This window comes from Chionomys nivalis, chromosome 11 (genome assembly GCF_950005125.1).
Source record: "Chionomys nivalis chromosome 11, mChiNiv1.1, whole genome shotgun sequence".
Lineage (NCBI taxonomy): Eukaryota > Metazoa > Chordata > Mammalia > Rodentia > Cricetidae > Chionomys > Chionomys nivalis.
In genome coordinates this window covers 60,311,534-60,328,246 of record NC_080096.1, presented here as the reverse complement: position 1 = coordinate 60,328,246, position 16,713 = coordinate 60,311,534, and positions in this window count along the sequence as shown.

Sequence of the window (16,713 nt, the reverse complement as noted above, 5' to 3'; positions counted from 1 at the left end):
TCCAGGTTGACGTCCTCAAGGTTGTTACAAAATGAACAGCTCTGTTGAGACTTTAGACTACTTTGTCATACATATATACTCCTGGGTCTTTGTTTCCTGGGGATGGATGCTGCTACTAGAACACATGCTAACAAGTGCTCTACACTGACTTATACCCCAGTCTTCTTTTTACTTTGTGTTTTAAGACAGAGCTATTGAAGCTGCCCAAAGTAAGCTTAAATGTGTCCTGAAACCCTGGTAGACCTTGAACAGTAATCATCCTGCCTCAGTTTCCCCATTAATAGTGATTACAGGCGCCCACCAGGCCTGGCTCTGTTCTACATTATGGCCCTTGAAGTAGTTTCCACATCTTATCTGCCATGAATAATACAAAAATGAACACACAAGTGATAATGTCTCTTCAAAATCCAGATTTCAGTTTTTGCAGAAGTATTTCCAGCATTTGTGGACCATGTGGCAGTTCTGTTTGTACCATTTGAGAATCGTCCATACTGTTCCATGGTTCTGGGCCATTCTTCTTCCAACAGGGTGCAAGGGTTCATTCATCTCTCTGTACCTTGGCAGCACATGTTATCGCTTTAAGTTTCGGTCATTGTTGTTAGTAACCCATAACAGGTGTGGGCTGACATCTCATGTGGCTTCGGTTGGCATATACACGTTGATTGGTGACAATGATTTTTTTTTTATTGTATACCTGTCGGCTGTTCATATCTCTTGGGTTGAGAAATGTCTTTTCAAGTCCTTTGACTCCTTTCTAATTAGTCTAATTTTAGTTTTATCCATGTATTTTATGTGTTCCTTATCTGTTTGAACATCAATCCCTTAGCATATGTATGGTTTGTGAATATTCTCTCTCCTGTAGAATATTCTGTATTCTGTAGGTCATTGTCTACTCTTGTGACTGTTTCCTTGGTTATACTGAAGCTTTTACCTTGATCTAACTCCACTTGTACATTTTTGGTTCAGTTCTTGTGCTTTTGGTGTCTTTTCCACGGAAGCATTGCCAGAGTCAATGTCTTACAGTTTCTTGTAGAAGTTTGTAACTTTAGGTCTTATGATCTAAACACAGTTAAGTGCTGTGTGTTTATCGGGGTGTGCATGTATGTGTGTCTCATGGGGGGGGATGCTAAGAGATCAACACTGACTGGCTTCCTTGACCCTTTTCTGCCTTATTTTTTAAGTCAGGGTTTCTCACTAAATCTGGAGATTGCTAATACAGTTGGTCTGGCGTCCAGCCCTAGGATCTTCCTACTTCTGTCTTCCCAAAGCTCAGTTTATAGGTACACACTGACACACCAGCTTTTTATGTGGCTTTTGGGGATCTGAAGTCAGGTCTTCATTCTTGCAGTGTAGGGCCTTTACTGATTGAGCCATCTCCTGAGGTCCTTGTGTCTGAGCCTTCCATTTTGGGTTGAGTTTTGTGCAGTTTTACATGTGGATATCCACTTTGCCTAGCAACGTTGACTGAAGAGACTTTTTCTCCATGGTGCACATGCGAACAATCTTGTTCAATCTCATCTAACTGTGTGTCTTCGTTAGGGTTTCTCATGCTGTGAAGAGACACCATGACCACAGCAACGCTTATAAAGGAAACATTTATTTGGTTGGCTGACAGTTTCAGAGGTTTAGTTCATTGTCATCATGGTGTGACAAGGTGTCATGCAGGCAGATATGGTGCTAGAGTAACAGCCAAATGTCCTACATCTTGACTTGCAGGCAACAGGAAGTGGTCTGGGACACTGGGCAGTATCTTGAGCATATATGAGACCTCACAGCCTACCTCCAGACTGACATACTTCCTTCAACAAGGCTATATCCATTCCACAAGGCCATACCTCCTAATAGTGCCATTCCCTATGGAAGACCATTTTCTCTCAAATCACCACACTATGTGTGCCTAGGTTTATTTCTGTGCTCTATTTCTTTATGTTTTGGGCATAAACAATATCTATGTATTTATGTGTTTATACTTTTGGTACAAACAATATCCATGTATTACTTCAATAAGAGAAAACACTAAATTTAGTAATTGTGGCAGTTACATGACATCATATCAGTACATAAATCTGCATCAATTTGATATTCTTGTTTTCCATCTATGAAATATTACATTCAGATGCTCTGCTGTTATGCACAAACAGATAGATGAATATGGACTCTGTACTGCTGAAGCCATCAGACTGTGTTGAGCCATCAGACTGTGTTGATAGGATAATTGATTGAATCAAAGTTTGTCTCATCTATAGTCATCCAGATGACAGATAACCCATAGTTTATGGTTGAGGAAGGACTGTATTGAGATTTTAATCTGAAATGCCCCGCTCCCACCCACCCCCGCCCACCTCTGCAGCTTGTGTGTTGAAATGTATGCTTCCTCCTGAGCAGCACCATTTGGAACAAGAGACTTGGCTGGCAGGTATAAGCCCCTGCCCCAACATGCTCTGCAGCAGCTCTTGTAGGATATCCTGTCTCTGTGATTCTGGCCTAGCTGTGTTTCTTTGTGTTGATGAAATATGACCATGGCAAGTTCCTCCCACTGGCTATTCTAATAACTCTGCCTCCCCTCAGTGGTGGGGTATTCTCTTTACTTGGAGGCATGGTGTGGGAGGTCCTTTTGTCGCCCATATTCCCAAATATTGTCTATAAACGTTTGTTTACATTTAAAAGGTGATATGCTATAGAGATTTGCATTGGTATGGATCTTGGTTTATTGATGCAAATTTAAGATCATTTTTGTTACATGTATATTTCTCCTCTTGATTAAGGTATTATAATTGTTCAGTTCATTTAAAAATGTAATGTATAATTTAAAAATATAGGTTACTAGATAGTCATCTATAATAGTCAAGCTTGTAGTCATGTTAGTTAGATTTTCTAGATATACAGAGATATATTTCAGATAGACAGGTATTCTTCAAATCTTTCAGAGACCTTCAGAATATGCCATTTAAATGTTTTTTTTTTAAAAAAAAAATAGGACTTTTCATGACAGTGAGACACGTCTGCTTCTGGCAGCATGAATTACTTCAAGAGGAAGATGGGCATTGAAGAGGCCCCTTATGGCGCTGGTTAGCCATTTTGGGCAAGAAAATGCTCTTGCCTGGACTGCTTGATGAACTGAATATGAAGGACCTGCAGAAAAATGACTGTCGAATTTGCCTAAAGGTGAAATGGTCCTTCAGGGTTCATGCTTCATGAAAAAGTCTGCACAACATTTTGCAGGATACAGAAGAAAGTGACAAACTACCAATACAGGTGAAACTGTCTTTGAAATTTCCTGCTTCGTAAAAAAGTCCACTGGATACTATGGGCCCATAGGCTGAAGATGGATGCCCCAATGGTACAAAGAATGTTGGGTGACAGTCCAGGCAATGAGATGTCCCTGTCAATTCTAAAGTTTTGGAAGTTGCTTACAATGTACTTCCTGTTTACGTAAGTAATATTATATCCTTTTGGAGTCTTTGATGGAGTTGAAAAATTTATAGTTATAGTTTTCCTTAGTTATGATAAAAGATAAAGTAGATATAACTATTGTAACTGCAATTCTTGCTTGGTATCTGTTTTGTCATATGTAATTTTATTATGTTAAAGTTAAAGCCTTGCTTTTTGTTTAAACAGAAATGGGGAAATGGTGTGGGAGGTCGTTCTGTCTATGTGTTGCTTTTATTGGTTAATGAATAAAGAACTGGCTTGGCCTATAGCATGGAAAGAGAAAGGTGGAGTTGAGAGAGATGCCATGTAGTAGGTGGAGAAAGACGTGCTGGTAGGCCATGACCTCACAGTGATATACAGATTAATAGAAATGGGTTAAATTCAGATATAAGAGTTAGCCAATAAGAAGCTAGAGCTAATGGGTCAATCAGTGATTTAATTAATGCAGTTTCTGTGTGATTATTTCAGGTCTAAGCTAGCCAGCAGCTGGGAACCAACAAGTGGCTCACTCCCTCCAACAGAAACAAAATAAGCCTTGCTCCCCTAAGTTGCTTCTGCCAGAAAGTGTGACACCATATGGAGAAATGTGGCCAGCACAGCATGGGTCCAACTGAGGACAAAGTACTTCTGCCAGATCTCAAGCTAGAGAATACACAGAAAGTTTGGTTTGAGAGAAAAACGTAACACTTATGATTCTTGTCAGTAGAGTTGTGGCATCAACAACGTAGGCCTTAATAATTCTCAGTCTTCATAAATGATTTCTCAAGGTGGTCAAAATAATTTTTATTGCCACTGAAAGTTTAATCACAGACCAGCAAAATACTACAGTAACCAATTGCTCCAGAAGCCTCGAGCCTTGTGCTGTCCCAAGACAGTATCCAGCAGTGGAAGCTTGTAATAGAAGGAGTGGGGCCCCTTGTTTGTCCCAGCTGCCTTACTAGCTTACACACAGAAATAATCACACAGAAACTGTATTCATTTAAATACTGCCTGGCCCATTATCTCCAGCCTCTTATTGGCTAACTCTCACATATTAGTTTAACCCATCTCCATTAATGTGTATTGCCACTTGACTGTGGCTTACTGGCATGAGTCTAACCAGCATCCGTCTTGGGCATGAGAACCATGGTGTCTGCCTGTCTCTGCTTTCTTCCACCCAGAATTCTATTCTGTCTTCCCCGCCTACCTGAGTTCTGCCCTATCAACTAGGCCAAGGCAGTTTCTTTAATAACCAATGAAAGCAACACAAATATAGAAGGACCTCCTACACCAGAAGCTGGATGCAACTTTCCTTACCCCAGGCCCTTCCTTTATTGAAGCAGCTCCCTAGTTAACCTGTCGCTAGACTTTTTTATATTCCAGGATGTAAAAAAGTCCCTGCCCATGAGTAACTACTACCTGGGTCCCTCCTATGTCCATGTTGCACCAAAGTGCCCAGCAGAGGTGAGAATCCAGCCCCTTCCCTGTAGTCTGTACACCAAGCTGCATGTTCCTGCTCTGTCTTAAGGAAGACCACAGGGAAGACCAGGTAGTGCTTGCAATGTTTCTGCCTATTGGATTGTGTTTCCCTTACTCTTAGGGGGTTCTAACTTGGCTTGCCCATGAAAGAGACCCTGAGGAGTATGGAATGTGATTGTAAGGGATTAAGAACCCCATCTTTAAAATAGGAATATCAAAGCCAAGGAAATTAAATAATTTGCCGAAGTTTCACAGTTGCTGACTCACAAAGTGGAACTTGTAAATTCACTGAGTCTGAGGTCCAGAGAAACTTCCCAGGTCTAAGCACTGGCTAAAATAAAGCCTGCCATTAGCCCTGCATGTTTGAAACACTCGCTACATTCTATAGGTTTTAGCTGTAAAAACTGATTCTTTTGGGGAACTGGATTCCAGATGGACAAGAAATGAGAAAACTGATCAAGCAACTGACACAATGACCTTTGGAGCCTCCCAGATGTCACCGGCTGGACACTGGTGAGCAGGTTACACATGTTGACTCCTAAAGAGGTTTAGAGGTGACTCAACATTAACAGCTTGGGCTGCTCCTGTAGAGGGACCTGAATTTGGCTTCTAGCACCTATATCACACAACTCGCAACCACCTGTAACTCATTTCCAGGGAACAGCAACCTTTTCTGGACTCTACAGGCACCCGTATTCATGTGCACGCACCCATACACAGACACATAATGGAAAGGTAAATTAAATTTAAAAAACTAAAACCCTAAACCTGAAAACTCTTAAAGGCTTTGCCCTTTGATGGTTTACAAAGGAGAGCTGCCTTGGAATTCAAACTCCAGCTGCCAGCTCTGCCAATGGTCTCCTTCGTGACGATGTATGTTCACTCACTCTCATGGTTTTCCTTAGGCTAATAATTTATGTCAGTTGGAGCCCAGTGGTTTATGAACCAAGGGTGAAATTATTAAACTTTATTGTTTGTGATTCCTCCTTAAGCTATATTCCTATAATTGCAAACTTACCTCACTCCCCAACCTCTATTTTGGAATTATTACTACCCTTCTTACTGCCTCTTTTAGATCTCAGAAGTAAACTTCAAATATTTACAAATCTCAATTTCGTGTTTTCCCATTCATAAATCTGTGGGAAAATTCAGCGCTAGAGACAGAGAGTAATAAATCTGGATATTTATGTATTGTGCCAGCAGGTGCTGTACAAACTTTGCTGTGTAACCTGGTCAATGAGCATCAACCTTGACCTATGTGCGCCGGTTCTAGGCTGATCCTGAGGCTTACGTTAACAGAATCATTATAAAACATCTGGTGACTTCTACATACAAAACCCTTCCCTTATTCCTACAGTTGTAATGTATAACCAGACAAGTTTAGTGGGCTCCCATGTTCTTCAGGTTAGCAGAGGAACATACATTGACACTGTCCACTTATCTATGAGTGTGTGGTTATAATCAAACCCACAGGTTATAGAGAAAACTACAGATCTTTCATTCTAAGCCAATTTACAATACTTCTCAAAGTGGAAGAAGGCCTTACTTAAAACCAAGAAGCCACAAACAGACATGGCTAAAAGTGACTATGTGAATAATTAATATTAGCCTGGGGGCGTAGCCCAGGGGTAGAGTACTTGCCTCCCCGTGCACAGGTTCAGTCCCCAGCAGTACGAAGAAAAGATTTACAAAATTATGTTTAAGGGACAATATCACACCAAACAAAATCAAAGACAAAAGGCAAACTGAAGAAAAAGAAGCATAGTTCACATAGCAAGGTGGGAATATATGCAAAAGATATGTAAATGAGGATGAAAAGATGAATAATTCAATTGTAAAAAGAATCAAGAACATAAATAGGAAATTTACTGTAAGATTAATACAACTGGTCAAAGAAGGAAGACTAGGAGAGAACAGGTGATAACATTTGTAATTCAAGAGATGAGGGTTAGAATGTTAAGATTTGTCTCACATCTGTCAGATGGGCAAAAGTGAGAACGCTCTTTGCAGCTCCACTAGTAAAAATCCACTTTGCTTGTGTGATTTACACTGTGTGTCTGATTTGTAGTCTTAGGCAAGCAAACAGTTAAGCTTTAAACAGTAACAGTGATGACAATAACTGGAAGCCAGGCCTGATGATAACAGGCCTGTTACACCCAGACCTCCAAAGGCTGCAAGTTCAAGGCCAGCCTTAGCAACTTTGTAAAACAACATCTTAAAAAGGGGGCCATGGCTGTGGCTCAGTGATGGTAGAGTGCTTGGCTTAGCAACATGGGAGTTCCTAGGTCAACCCCAGGAATCTCAGAGGGAGGTAAATCCCTGATGCATCTTGCACAAGTATATCTCTATAAGATTCTGCTATAGCCACTAGGTTCAGGGCTCAGCCAACACTCACAACAGCATTGGCTTCAATATCTAGTGTGTCAAAACAACGACCAAAAAGAGAAACTTGTGAAAATTAAACGGATCAAGCACAGAAAGATACTTTATTGAAGTATCATGTGATTTAGAGGGGATAAACATTCAACTCCTAACTGCCAGCTATGCCTGAGTGTTTCTTCTAATAAACCCACATGTGTAAAATTAAAATCCAAATCTTATTTAAAATGGAAAACTGTTTTTAGTATCTTTTGTTTTCTTTTTAATATTAAGTCCTAACAAATGTATGTCAACACTATGTTTTGACCTTTGTTTTTAATTTTAAGAAGACTTTCGTCAAGTCCCATTGCCGTGAGTAAACTGTAATATACTGTTAAAGGAAAAGACCATCAAGTTGTTTCCTTCTGTTTGGATACCAATTTTAAAATTATGCACATACATGTGTGTTTTATGTACATAGAAGATTCTCAGTGGACTACATAAAATGCTTCTAATAGCAGTAACTTGGGAGAAATATTGAATAGGGATTGCAAGGTAGAGTCAATGTTTACTTGCTACAATGATCTATTTGCATAATTTTGGATCTTTTGGAGTAAGTACATACTGTTATCTAAAAATTAACACAGTAAAAATGAATTTTAGAATTCTATCAATAAATACTTTTAATCATTGGTGAAGATTATTCTATGAGTGGTTAAGAAATTATATAATTATAATTATAAGAAATTATACAAATATAAGAAATTGTAATTTCTTATACAGGATAAGTAAGAAACCAAACATTTCACCAAAAATGATATTTTAAGTTTTTTTTTTTTTAAATACCCTCATTTCAAGGCCAGGTTTGATTATTTACACAAATGTGTCCCTATAAGAATCATTATATTCCATATTCTTATCATTTTCCTCTGGTCCTTCATCTTTGGCCTCTTAAAATGACTCTTCGAATGTTTCCCTGGTGAAATGTCTCAGAGTGACAGTATCTGGAATTTTCCCATGGCTGTGTCAACTGTGTCTACACAGACCCTGACCAGAGCGCCAGCAGCTCCTCTCGTGCTCTTCAGAGCACACGTGGCTTTCTTAGAAATCTTGTGTTTCACACTCTCTCCTTTCTTTTCCATTCCTCTTCTCATTCCCGAGCCCACCCCTTCCTGAAACACAGAAGCCGGGGCTCGGTGTGTTCATGCGCTGGTCATTATGGGCTTCTCAGCCCACAGAGTCCTGGCTGGCGTCACATGGAGTCTTCCTTGTTCATAATCTGGTTGGCTTATACTCACATTCCCTATCTTCTGCTGGACAGTTGCTGTTGGTAGTTTTTATAAAAAATGGGTAGGATTCTAGATAGGCTGTTGAGAGCTTGTGTCAAGATGAATTCTCGGAGTCACAAGAAAATTGTGAATGAATATAGAAGCTCTAAGGACACTCAGCCATCAGCATAGAGTGTGCGGTGTCCAAACATCTCCCACTCCAACACCCTGAACCCAGCACTCTGGTTCCTCTGTGCTTCCTCCATGTTTTGTCTAGGTTACTACAAAGAAATAACTGCCCATTCCTTTCTTATTTTGCACTCTCTTCTGAGAAGTCCTCCCATGTGAGTCAGGGCATGTGATTGGTCTGTGTCTCATCTGAAAATTAATTTCACCTTATGCAGAATTGCACTAGAGATAGTGATCCCATACAAGTGGGTACCTTTTGTGATCTCATTGATGTCAAGTACCTGATATAGATAGAGTCAGGATTCAGGGCCAATAAGGTGCCACCCACTTGCCACCAACATGCCAACAGGTCCTGCGTTTGATCTCTAGAACCCACATGGTTGAAGGACAAAAGCCAATGCCCTCAGTCATCTTCTGGCTACTTCGCAAGTGCACATGACACATAATAAAGGGAGTTTATAAATCTTAGCCATTTGAAGTCTCTTTTCTCTTTTTCCAACTTTCCTTCAAAAAAAAAAAAGATATGGAGGGAAAAGAGTAAGGTCAGACTGGTTTTCACTGAAATCAAATGAGTATTTATTTCTTAAGCATTTTCTATGTTGTGGATCCTGAAGACACAAAGATAAATATATTATTATCTATACCTTCATGGAACTCATATCATTATACTGTTTCATTTATTAAACCAAGAACAATAGCATAGGCATCTATGAAAAGTTGTCCTCATAAACTATGAAGATAGTAATACAGGTGACTGGAGAGCTGGCTCAGCTGACAAGAGCACTGACAGTTCTAGAACCCACCTGACAACTCACAATCTTCTGTAATTTCAGCCGCAGGGACTCCAACACTTTCTTCTGAGCTCTGAAGGCAACAGGCATGCAGTTAAATCATCTAAACACATACATATAAATAATTAATTAATACTGCATTGACCATTTTTTCTTTTGTACTGATAAAAATTATTACCCTAAATAACAATCAGGATATCTGGAAAAACTGTAATAATCCAGACCGTTAACTACTTACCTAAAAGAGCCCTAATTTATATAGTTTTAATACAGTTTTCTCATCTGCTCTAAGACCATCTAATTAAATCCAAATACCAGACATGAGAAGCCCTGATTTGAGTTGTTTGCCAGGGCTGTCCAAGAGGCTCCCAAAACACACAGCCAATTGCTCTTGTTCTTGGTTGCTTCTCGGAAGTGGAAGGACCTATTGCTGAGGACACCGTATACTCAGAGACTCCTGAGCTGGAACTGACCTGAAGTCCCCAACTCTGAGGTCTAGCTTACATGTTACCAGAAGGTCCCATGCCACCTTCCAAAGGAGGGAAGCAACCAGCCGTCCTGCCCAGCTTTGATGTGTGTGAAGCACATCATCTCTCAGTGTGGCACTATAATCCTAAAGTGTGCAGCAGTGCCGTGAATACTTTGGTAGTATTTACCAGCTCTCTAATTAAGACCTGCTCAATGAGGAGGAAGCTGTTACTGGTACTGGAACTAGCTAACTACTTAGGGCTAAGAGGTCATAGGTATGGGAACTGAATCTACAAACACTAATTTACTAAACCAGCATAATCCCGTCAACCTAAACATGTGTCCTTATACCCACAGATGAATGTAGTTTTCACCCCTCATCAGAGTAACCTCTCTTGGCAACAGAGATCACTACAGAAAACCACAACCCATCAAAATGTAAAATTGTGGAGCCCATTCCTGATGGACATAGCTACAAAACACTCACACAACTAAGGCTCAGGGAACATTGCAGAAGAGGGGCCAGAAAGGTTGCAAGAGACAGAGGATCAGGAACTTCGCTGGGAGATTGTGTTTCCTCGGAATGTCAGAAGCTGTACCCAAGAAGTCTCGCTAACATAACTGCCCAAACGTGGACTGAAGGACTACATGAATGGACATGCCAAAGTGGTCAGGGAAAAGACCATGAGGCCTCAAGCCCATCCAAAGAACCAGCGGCAACTGATGAGTGGGAGATTGGCAGAAACAGTCTCCTCCAGGGAACAGCATGACAATCCGAAAACCAATACCAAATGGTCAGCCCTGAAAACATACATACGAGTAATATTATATAGATCGAACTGGTTATATTTAGAAAAAAAAGTCTATACACATATACACATGCAATAAAATTCAATGAAAAAGAGATCATGAACTTGAAGGAGACCAAACGGGGTAAATGGAATGCTGTGGAAGAAAAAAGGAATATAATTATATTATAATCTCAAACAGTAAAATAAAAATCATTAATGCATTATAGTATACTAATTTAAGCATTTTCAGTTTTACCTTAAATATATAGCCAGACATTTAGAAAAGTACGATACATATCTATTCAGGTTTAATTAATATATTTGAATTTCTAGATTTCTCTTTCCTTCCTAGTAACAGTATATTGAGGTCTCAGCTTTAAAACATAAAAGCAATATGGAAAAAGATTTGTTCTAAGTGTGGCTGGGTGGTATTTTAATAAACAGACAATGAAGAGTGCTTTTAAATGAGATGAATTAAAAAAATTGCATCCATTTGGAAAACCTTTCAGTTTTAATTTACCACTGTATGTTCATTAAACAGGGAATTGTTGTGGATGTGTGCGCAGTTTGGAAAAGTGAGTATCAATGAAATATAGCGTGCACAACAGTCGAATGGTCCCTAAATTGTTATTACTATCATTTCAATTATTTATGCAGTAAACTGTATAATCTAACAATAACATTAAAAGGTAAATACAGACCTAGCTCCCCAAGGTGCTGCTTCTTCCTCCAGATCTTGTTCACAATTAACCAGAAGTCAGAATTCTAAGTCTTATTGAGAAATATTTCACTTGCTTTTGAACTGTACCAGCTCCTTCACTGAGTCTACCGACTGCACTCCACATCTGATGAAACATTTATCTGAACAAACAAAATACATATGTACAAATAAATACAGATGTCAGGGTGTGACACACAAATGCAAACACATGTCTTTCTTCATCCCCGCCATTTGACAGGATGACAGGCTAAAGAGCCTTTTGAATGGAAACGACTCACAGTGCCCCTGAAAGGACGGACCAGACAAAAGTACTCATCCATTTCATGTCTTTAGGAAATACACTTTTCTTTACAAGTGTGATGGTTTGATGACTCATCGTGGCAGGACAGGTAACAAAAGAATGGGTGCCGGAAGCCATGACGGGCAGGCTAGCAACTACAGAGAGAAGTCTTGCCAGCCCCGTCACCTGACCTTGCTGCTTGATTGAGGAAGAATTAAGCACAAGTTTCTCAATCTCCCTGCACAGGGATGCCAGGAAACCAATCATCACCCAACCACTTTGTGGGGCCATTAAGAGAGCCTTGAACTCCATCTTTGTCCAAATGAAAGCACAAAGAAGATAACTTTTCATCCGAAGAATCATCTTAAGATCCCCAAATGGAAAGCAAGTGCGCAGTAAACCTCTTAAACTCCAGTTTGGCAGCTCTAACACGGGGCATTAAGGTAAGAAGGTTATTTATGGCAAAGCAGAAAGGCGAGAGGATTCCAAAATCAGGGGTAGAAGGAGAAAGAGGAACAGCGTCCTATTTGTAAATCATGCTCTGTCTGCCCTGTTCCAGCATGAAGGGAAGACAGCGGGACACAAAAACAAGTGTCACAAGGAAGTCGGGCAAAGCTCTCGTTTGCGTTTGTACAGATAACGCTGGCAAAGTCTGCCCATTCTGCAGTCCGGACGTGATTACCTCTTCGCTCCCAAGTGGGCGAAGGAGCAGATTTTGTAGTTGCTCAAGGGTGTCTGAAGGTCACACCCCTGCTCTCTCAGCTTCGGACTCACCGCAGCTGGGATGTAAGATGTGTTCCTAGGGCATTTGACTCACTTCTCAGTCCACTCTCCACCCCCATTTTGCATCCTTCTACAGGCTTCCCTTCCCCAAAGAGAAAATTCTCTGCGGGGCACCCTTCTTCCGGGGGTTTCCTGAGGAAAGGGCAAGGGGTAAGTGTAGGTGAGTTTCCAGGACTCCCGCTGGGTTGAGTAAGCTCTCAGCACCCAGTGCATCCCAGTAACAAATCCTTGGCTTTCTCCTTGCAGCCTTCCAATCCTTGCTGCTCACCATCTCTTCTTCTGGACCCCCAAGTGGAGTAGGCCTAGGCTGCTTCTAAGGCTAATGACGGCTATATCACAGTCATGTAACCTTCCGCCTGGGGGGGGGGGGGGGAACAAGGCGGTGCTTGAGGCAGCTGCGGAGTGCTTCATGATAAGCAATGAGCAGTATGAAAACAAGCCAAGAAAGCCGCTTACCTGTCTGTGGCAGAAAGAGTATCTGAGAGCTACAGCATGGTAGGTAGCCAAAATCCCAACCTGGAGATAGGGCCGGCCAGGATGGGGGTGGGGGGACCTCAGGAGGCAAGGAAGGAATTTAGCCGCCTTCTTTCTTTTCCAGGGAAGGGTGGCAATGGTGCCCTGTACCAAGGACTCTGCTTTAGAGAAAGTTGGTACCAGACACTGTCGGGGGAATAAAGTTGAGCTCTGGCATCTGGCAGCACACTGGCAGAGCCTCATTTGTCAGAGCTACCCAACCGGCCCCCAGTCTCTTTGACTGCAAGGCGTCTCTCTTCTGGTCCAGGGCCAGCTATCTGAAGGTGGGAACATGGCTGTCATATCCTAATGCTTCCCACAAGGACGAGAATAGTGTGCCCACTGGGCATCTTTCCTGGGAAAGACAAAAGTTGTCTAAAAAACACTGGGAAGGATTTCTATGCCATGGCAGCAGAATCAGGGTATTTGATGAGTCTGATTTCTCTTAAGAAGTGGAAGAGGTGTGGTGGGGAGCAGGGTGTGGCTCTGAGACTATAATACTTCCTGACTGATCGGCACCTTGGAACAACTCCCATCTCTGTCTACTTGTGAGTGTGTGTATGTGTGGTGTGTGTGTGTGTACGTATGTGTGTGGGGTGTATGTGTGAGTGTGTATGTATGGTATGCATGCATATATGGTGTGTGTGTGTGTATGTGTGGCATGTGTTGCATGTATGGCGTATGTACGTGTTGTGTGTGTGTTTGTGCGGTATGTGTGGTGTGTGAGTGTGTGTATGAGTCTGAGTATGGTATGTTGTGTGGTGTGTTAGTGTATGTGTGGTGTGTGAGAGTGTGCATGTTTGTGGTATGTGTGATTGTAGTGTCTAAGTGCATGTGTGAATGTTCATTCATGTTTATGTGGTATGTGAGTGTGTGTGTGAGTATGTGTGTGTAAGTGTGAGTGTGTGTATGTGTGTGAGTGTGTGTGAGTATGTATGTGAGTGTGTATGTGTGTGGTGTGTGTGTGTGTGTGTGTGGACCACCACAGCTGGATTTTGTGTGTGGGTTCTCTGAATCAGATCTAGGCCCTTATGCTTTTCTAACAAGCGCTTTACTGACTGACCTGTCTTCCCCACCATTTCTTCTAAAGCGCAGTACTCTTCAGCGAACGACTCTTTAAGGAACTTCAGTGGAACACAAAACAGAATGGCTGCAACAGAGGAGGTTACGTTGGGAAGACTGTGGAGCCTACCTTTACTCTCAAGAAGGAGGAAGGGATTGGAAGGTAGTGTTTGGTCCATCAGAGAACTTGTGGGCTCCTCGAGCAACTTGAAAATCCCTTGACTAGATGGTTGCTAAGATCCTATTCATTTATTCACTCAGCACCATTTGAATGTCCTCTTTCTGGGGAACTCACATTGATAACGGGCAGTTTGGAAGGGGAATGGAAGAAAAGGGAATTAGGAGAAAGTCACCCCATTGGTTCTGGTTTTGCTGGGCTGCAGTCCTAGCCTGGAAGAATGCCTTGGGTGTCCCACAGGGTTCAGCGTGCTCTGTCACTGTTTGTCTTGGCCTTTCCCATCTGTGGGGAACAATGCATAAATGAATGTGCTACATTTCCTCAGCAGCAAGAGGAGGTCGTGTATGTCCTCTCCCTTGGTGAGCAACCAGAGGCGTGGGGTGTCATGGTGTTGTCAGGGACAGGCTGACAGTAGTACCAAATTAGGAAAAGGCAGCCTGAGGATTCCTGGCCAAACTACATCACCGACGCTCAGCCAGCAAAATCAGTGGAAGTGTGTGTAATCCTGTATAGACTAGATGGTCCGTGCTCTGCCAGCAGTGCAGGAAAGAGGATAATCAAGCGGGACATGGTTCTTTAATAAGTGTAAAACTAAACATCATCAGCATGCTGCAACACAATACTAGGGGCTGGAAGTGGTTAGGGTTGTGATTACAGAAAGGGCATCAGTATAGGATGTCATTGCTTTCAAGATCCAAGAAAATGTCTAGCATTCATTTTTATAAACAAAGCTAGTGCACACTGGAGTTATTTCTTATTTAAAACATATAGTCATACCACCTTTATTTAGAACATGGGCGAGGAGATGGGAATGGTATATAAAGCCAGGACAAGAGTCGGCATTGTATGCTCTCAAGAGAGTAAAATGCAAGGCCCATTTTAAACAAATACAGGACAATCCCGCTCTGAAGCATTGTTAATCTTTTCATTAAAAGGCATGGTCGTTATGTTCCAAATCCTTCTTCCAAAGATCAGATCCAGATTTTCCAGCTAATGAAACAATGGAATCATTTCTACCAAAAAAAAAAAAAAAAAAAAAAAAAAAAAGCAGAAGAAAGACGCTAGACAAATATTCCAAACCAGATTATTACAACCCCAGAAAGCAATGGATTTGAGAGGGACACACACACACGCACACACACACACACACACACACACTCAAGCACGAGAATATACACACTATCAGGAGCATGTTATTAGAAGAAAAAGTAATATACAAGTCTGTGAATATGATACCACATAGATAAAACATCTCTAAAGTCAATCATTTCTGTAACTGCTACAGAAATAGCTACAGATAGAAGTGTGTGTGTGTGTGTGTGTGTGTGTGTGTGTGTGTTCTTTCACTTCTTGGCATCAGCTAAAGAACCACAGTTGTGGCTGTGACAGTGCCTGAGCATGCAGGTCCAGGGCGCTGCTGTTTGGAGTGCTAGCCTATTAGGAACAAAAGGCATCTGATTGTCTCTTTTCTGCTTGAGCTCAAGCTACCTAAAAGTAACTTTGGCTTGGCTTCATGGTGAGAAACACACTAAACAGTTGGAAATGTCAACTGAGCTTTAAATATATGCATGCCAGATCATTGTTATCAACCAGGCTTTCCCTGGGGGTAAAAATCGCACTGACAACAGGGAGTCGACTTTTCCAGATGCACATTTCTCTTGAACAAGTTTCTTAAGGGCAGAGGGTGGGGGAAGAATAGAGAGAGAGAGACCTGTGGTAGAAAACTCAAGGCCTGGCCTCTTTGTGTTTCCCCCACTGTGTAGGAGCCCATGAGTAGTGGGCAGGAATATGGCATTTCTATTCATAGCAACAATGCATGGGGTGGTGGGGAGGTGAAGAACATGCCGTCAATGACTCCTCCACCCTCCAAAAGGCAAATCTTTGTTGGTGAAACAATAAGCCCAAATACAGGCATGTGGATGCTTCCTGTGCCCATTGGAGAACACTGATGGACAGAATTGTGGAGTGAGGAAGGGTAAGGAAGATGTACTTCTCTGGTGACCTTCAGAAGAACTTAGTGGTACACAAATACAGTGTTTCATAGATGGATTTCTGCCTCAAAAGAACAGAGAGACTTTCTAGGCCATTCTCCATCAGTCATAGTGCACACACCATTTCCTCAGGACATGGTGACTTCAGGTGGTCCAAATACGGAGAGATGCATCATTCCGCGTTCAATGGCAAACCAATACAGCAGGGTATGCGTAGTTTCTGTCTGGGGTGTGAACGTGCTATAGCGCCTTGTTATTAATCATTGAAAATCAGCTGTGGGCTCAAATCGAGTTATGTGGGGGGATAGTTTACATCAGAGACTCTTAGCCAATGAGTCACACACAAACATCTGTCAAATAAGCACTCAGTTCAAGGGAAAACACCATCTTCTATTCAAACACAGCTTCAGAATGGTACCCCTAGCTCCCT